Here is a 7,016-nt window from a genome sequence, read left to right as displayed (position 1 = left end):
TCTTTATACGTCTTTTCTAGTGTTTAAAAAGTACGAAACGTCGCTCTATGATTCGAAGTTAAAATCCTCAAATTTGGTATAAGAATGACTTTTTTCATGTAGTTTGATATTACGTAAATATATTCATTTTTACCAATATTTCGATACAATTTCATGTAGTATCACGATATGTGATTTGGCCTTCAAATCTCAGATTTTCGCATAATATTGCATTTAAACCAAGTTTTCTTGCATTTTGTTCCGTAATAAAAATCATCGAATTCAGCAATATTTTGACGTTTATCATCCCCTTTTCCTTTATGTGATATAAACAAAATTTTTATCGAAATAGGCAATATTTATCCGTTTTTCCAAGTTTTTGAGAATTTTCAGTTTATTTTTATTAATTCATTAAATTTACGAAAAAAATGATGCAAACACATAATTGATCAGAAAATAACCTTAAATACTTCATTTTCAATCATCTTTTTGTTTCTCGTTAAAATTCTGAGTAAGATATTTGAAAGGGGAGAAGTTCTGTTGTTATTGCATATATCGACGTTTCAGCCGGATGAGAGCGGTTTCACGTGTACATCTTTCATCGGTAATATAAACGGAAAATCAGTAACATTTTCGTTAATTCTAATGAAAACACATTGATTTTTATCATTTGTATTTGAAAAAACATTGTCATATGTCTTTTCTTGGATCTAAATAATACGAAACCTCGCTCTATGATTTGAAGTTAAAATCCTCAAATATGGTAATATAGTGACTTTTTTCACGTTATTCATGTAGTGTGATTTTACGTATATATATTCGTTTTTACCAATATTTCGATACTACTTCATGTTTTCTCACGATATGTGATTTGGCATTCATATCTCAGAATTTGGCAAATTTTGCATTTGAAGCAAGTTTTCTTGCATTTTGTTTTGTACTAAAAATCATCGAATTCATCAATATTTTGACCTTTATCATCCCCTTTTCCTTTATGTGATTTAAACAAAATATCATCGAATTAGGCAATGTTTTGCCGTTTTTCCACGTTTTTGTGAATTTTCTGTTTATTGTTATTATTTCATTAAATATACGTAAAAAGTTATGCAAACACATAATTGATCAGAAAACAACCTTAAATACTTCATTTTCAATCACCTATTTGTTTCTCGTTACAATACTGAATAACATATTGAAAAGGGGAGAAGTTCTGTTTTTATTGCATATATCGACGTTTCAGCCGGATTAGAACGGTTTTACGTGTACATCTTCCATCGGTAATATAAACCGAAAATCAGGAACATTTTAGTTAATTTTAATGAAAACACATTGATTTTTATCATTTGTATTGGAAGCAACATCTTTATACGTCTTTTCTAGGGTCTTAAAAATACGAAACGTCGCTTTATGATTAGAAGTTAAAATCCTCAAATTTGGTATAATAATGACTTTTTCACGTTTTTCATATAGTTTGATATTACGTAAATATATTCATTTTTACCAATACTTAGATACTATTTCATGTAGTATCACGATATGTGATTTGGCATTCAAATCACAGATTTTCGCATAATATTGCATTTTAAGCAAGTTTTCTTGCATTTTGTTTCGTACTAAAAATCATCGAATTCAGCAATATTTTGACGTTTATCATCCCCGTTTCCTTTATGTGATATAAACAAAATATTATCGAATTAGGCAATATTTTGCTGTTTTTCCACGTTTTTGTAAATTTTCAGTTTATTGTTATTAATTCATTAAATATACGATAAAAATGATGCTAACACATAATTGATTAGAAATTAACCTTAAACACTTCATTTTCAATCAACTATTTGTTTCTCGTTAAAATACTAAGATATTGGCAAGGGGAGAAGTTCTGTTTTTATTGCTTATATCGACGTTTCAGCCGGATTAGAGCGGTTTTACGTGTACATCTTCCATCGGTAATACAAACGGAAAATCAGGAACATTTTAGTTAATTCTAATGAAAACACATTGATTTTTATCATTTGTATTTGAAACAACATTGTCATATGTCTTTTCTTGGATCTAAATAATACGAAACCTCGCTCTATGTTTTGAAGTTAAAATCCTCAAATATGGTAATATAGTAACTTTTTTCACGTTAATCATGTAGTGTGATTTCACGTATATATATTAGTTTTTACCAATATTTCGATACTACTTCATGTTTTCTCACGATATGTGATTTGGCCTTCATATCTCAGAATTTGGCAAATTTTGCATTTTAAGCAAATTTTCTTGCATTTTATTTTGTACTAAAAATCATCGAATTTAGCAAAATTTTGACCTTTATCATCCTCTTTTCCTTTATGTGATTAAAACAAAATATCATCGAATTAGGCAATATTTTGCCGTTTTTCCACGTTTTTTGAATTATCAGTTTATTGTTAATAATTCATTAAATATACGATAAAAATGATGCAAACACAAAATTGATTAGAAAATAACCTTAAATACTTCATTTTCAATCACTAATTTGTTTCTCGTAAAAATACTGAGTAAGATATTGAAAAGGGGAGAAGTTTTGTTTTTATTGCATATATCGACGTTTCAGCCGGATTAGAGCGGTTTTACGTGTACATCTTCCATCGGTAATATAAACCAAAAATCAGGAACATTTTAGTTAATTTTAATGAAAACACATTGATTTTTATCATTTGTATTGGAAGCAACATCTTTATACGTCTTTTCTAGGGTCTAAAAAATACGAAACGTCGCTTTATGATTCAAAGTTAAAATCGTCAAATTTAGTATAATAATGACTTTTTTACGTTTTTCATGTAGTTTGATATTACGTAAATATATTCATTTTTACCAATGTTTCGATACTATTTCATGTAGTATCACGATATGTGATTTGGCCTTCAAATCTCAGATTTTCGCATAATATTGCATTTTAAGCAAGTTTTCTTGCATTTTGTTTCTTACTAAAAATCATCGAATTCAGCAATATTTTGACGTTTATCATCCCCTTTTCCTTTATGTGATATAAACAAAATATTATCGAATTAGGCAATATTTTGCTGTTTTTCCACGTTTTTGTGAATTTTCAGTTTATTGCTATTAATTCATTAAATATACGATAAAACTGATGCAAACACATAATTGATTAGAAATTAACCTTAAGCACTTCATTTTCAATCAACTATTTGTTTCTCGTTAAAATAGTGAGTAAGATATTGGAAAGGGGAGAAGTTCTGTTTTTATTGCATATATCGACGTTTCAGCCGGATTAGAGCGGTTTCACGTGTACATCTTCCATTGGTAATATAAACGGAAAATCAGGAACATTTTAGTTAATTCTAATGAAAACACATTGATTTTTTTCATTTGTATTTGAAACAACATTGTCATATGTTTTTTCTTGGATCTAAATAATACGAAACCTCGCTCTATGATTTGAAGTTAAAATCCTCAAATATTTGTAATATAGTGACTTTTTTCAAGTTATTCATGTAGTGTGATTTTACGTATATATATTAGTTTTCATCAATATTTCGATACTACTTCATGTTTTCTCACGATATGTGATTTGGCCTTCATATCTCAGAATTTCGCAAATTTTGCATTTTTAAGCAAGTTTTCTTGCATTTTGTTTAGTACTAAAAATCATCGAATTTAGCAATATTTTGACCTTTATCATCCCCTTTTCCTTTATGTGATTTAAACAAAATATCATCGAATTAGGCAATATTTTGCCGTTTTTCCACGTTTTTTTTAATTTTCAGTTTATTGTTATTAATTCATTAAATATACGATAAAAATTATGCAAACACATAATTGATCAGAAAATAACCTTAAATACTTCATTTTCAATCATCTATTTGTTTCTCGCTAAAATACCGAGTAAGATATTTAAAAGGGGAGAAGTTCTGTTTTTATTGCATATATCGACGTTTCAGCCGGATTAGAACAGTTTTACGTGTACATCTTCCATCGGTAATATAAACCAAAACACAGGAACATTTTAGTTAATTTTAATGAAAACACATTGATTTTTATCATTTGTCTTGGAAGCAACATCTTTATACGTCTTTTCTAGTGTTTAAAAAGTACGAAACGTCGCTCTATGATTCGAAGTTAAAATCCTCAAATTTGGTATAAGAATGACTTTTTTCATGTAGTTTGATATTACGTAAATATATTCATTTTTACCAATATTTCGATACAATTTCATGTAGTATCACGATATGTGATTTGGCCTTCAAATCTCAGATTTTCGCATAATATTGCATTTTAACCAAGTTTTCTTGCATTTTGTTCCGTACTAAAAATCATCGAATTCAGCAATATTTTGACGTTTATCATCCCCTTTTCCTTTATGTGATATAAACAAAATTTTTATCGAATTAGGCAATATTTATCCGTTTTTCCAAGTTTTTGAGAATTTTCAGTTTATTTTTATTAATTCATTAAATATACGAAACAATGATGCAAACACATAATTGATCAGAAAATAACCTTAAATACTTCATTTTCAATCATCTATTTGTTTCTCGTTAAAATTCTGAGTAATTTTTTTTTTTTCTTTTTAGCAGGGATAATCCTGCGCGGGCCCTAAGCCTCTGGCTGGCTCACTAAGTGATGCTTGTTTCTGTTTTACCTGGGCGGAGGATGAGTATGTATGACTCGTAGGGTCGCGTCAGTAAGATTTTGCCATATGTGTTTAACAACTTCCTCTGCTCTGTTGAATCGAAGGTGAAATCTTAACGGGTTTGTAACTGTGCACTGTGTTAGATAATGTTCCAGTGGTCTGACGGGCAGTTCTCCACAGTGCTGACATTTCCTCTCACCTTCCGGAACCCGTAAGCCTATTTCCCATGCATATGGGTACCCAAGCCTGATGCGATGTAAGTGCACTTCTGTTGTTCTACTGCCCCCGTTCATCAAACTAAGTGGTTCGTAGTTGGTTGAATCCTTGTACCAACCCGCAGATCCGGATGTTGCAACTGCTGTGTTGTGGTCACTGTACATCTTTCGCATTGCTCTGTTTCGAATCACTTTCTTCATCTGGGAGAGACTCTGTGGTATGTAAATGTCTACATTCCTCCTCTTAGTAGCAAGTTTTGCAGCTTCGTCTGCAATGTCATTACCTAATAGTCCCACATGACTTGGCACCCAGTTGATAAGTACCCGTCGGCCTTGTCGTTGGAGTGTGTGCATGAATGATAAGACATTGGTGATCAGATGGATGTTATCACATATGTGTCCTTGTTGCAAGGTTTCAATGGCGGTTCTCGAATCTGTATGGATGATAACATGCTGTCGGTGTTCAGCAAGAGCATGTTCCAAAGCCTTTTGAATGGCTATCATCTCAGTCTGTAATGTCGAACACCCATTTGAGAGTCTCCAACTATATACAGAGTTTCCTGCTTTAACTGCAGCTCCGGTTTCTTGTCCCTGCTGGTCTACTGACCCATCCGTGAAGTAAGTGAAGCTGTCGGATGCCATGTTTGCTTCTATATGCATCTGTGCAAAGTGACGGAGCAGATGAGGATGTGTCTGGTTCTTCTTTCCGTCAAGAGCCATAATCTGAAAGTCTGCTGGCAGAGACTCCCAAGGGGCCTGAATAACAAAGTCTGCATGTATGTCGTCGACACCCCTCTCAGTGACTGTGGTTGCCATATCGAATGTATCGATGGCGTTTATCGCACAATGGGTCCACCTGTTGCCATTGGAGGCTCTTCTGTCCAGAGTTAGTGCTCCAGTGATCATGTCTTTAAGTGAACTGATTCGAGGTCTAGTCAATATCTTGGTCAGCATGCACGCAGCAATCCCCTTTACCCTTATTTCAATCGACGGTAGCTTCGTCTCTAGTCTTAGGTTCAGGATTTTAGTCCATCTGGGAGCACCTGTTATGACTCGCAATGCATCATTTTGAAGAACCTCAACGTTTGCCCACTGACCAGGAGAAAGAGTGAGTAAGGCAGGTGCTGCATAATCAACCAGGGAACGAACGGCGTGTATGTAAAACATTCTCAACACTCTGTGTCCCGCTCCTAGACGGGGCCCTGTGACTGCTCTCATTATATTTATTCGTGACTTTGCTTTCTCCTTTAGATAATTGAATTTGCCTATTGAATGTCATTTTAAAATCAATCCACACTCCGAGATATCGATATTGTGTAACCCACTGAAGGTTTATGTCCTGAATGCGTAGGTGCCTGTCTGGAGCCTTGCCACCTAGTCTCATCGCCTGAGACTTCTGTGCAGATATTTTTAGCCCTAAAACACTGCATTCAGATGTTACTTGATCTAAAGCACCCTGAGCTTTATTTAGAAGTGAAGGACCCGTAACGACTAATGCTAGATCATCAGCATAGCTTAGCAATGTAACCCCTTCTGTAAAGGACATGGTAACAAGGTTTTCCATAAGGATGTTAAAAAGACTAGGACTGAGGACTCCTCCTTGTGGAGTCCCATTCTCGTGCAAGTGGTAGTCCGACACTTGTCCTTGCAACTTTACTCTGGCATACCTGTGACTTAGGTAATCTTGAATCCATGCTAGCATTTTCCCCCTCACACCTTTTTTAACTAAGGTGTGTAGTATTGCTGGCGGGCTTGCAAGTTTAAACGCTTTCTCCAGATCAAGGAAGACCACTATAGCTGGACCTGAGTTAACTGTTCCTAGTAATGTCGCTATGCAGTTTGCAGTACCTACTCCTCTAGTGAAGCCAAAATATGTGTTTATGAAGGTCCCCAGTCTTCCACAGTAGCCTATTTAAGACCATCCGTTCTGCAGGTTTACTAACGCATGATGTTAATGAAATGGGTCTGTAATTGCCAGGTTCATTCGGCTTAGGAATCGGTATGACGTCTGCTTTCTTCCAAGAGGGCGGTAGTTTGCCTTGCTGCAAGACGCATTGATGACGTCCAATATCCCGCGGTCTCCAGCAGGACCTGCTTGTGCGATCATTGAGTACGTAATGTTATCAGCACCTTGGTGCAGTGTCCTTACCACCTTTTTTGGCTCTGCTTAGTTCCTGTTCGGTGAAGGGACAGTCACATTC

Source organism: Procambarus clarkii, chromosome 20 (assembly GCF_040958095.1).
Source record: "Procambarus clarkii isolate CNS0578487 chromosome 20, FALCON_Pclarkii_2.0, whole genome shotgun sequence".
NCBI classification, from domain to species: domain Eukaryota; kingdom Metazoa; phylum Arthropoda; class Malacostraca; order Decapoda; family Cambaridae; genus Procambarus; species Procambarus clarkii.
Note: the sequence above shows the minus strand (reverse complement) of the source record.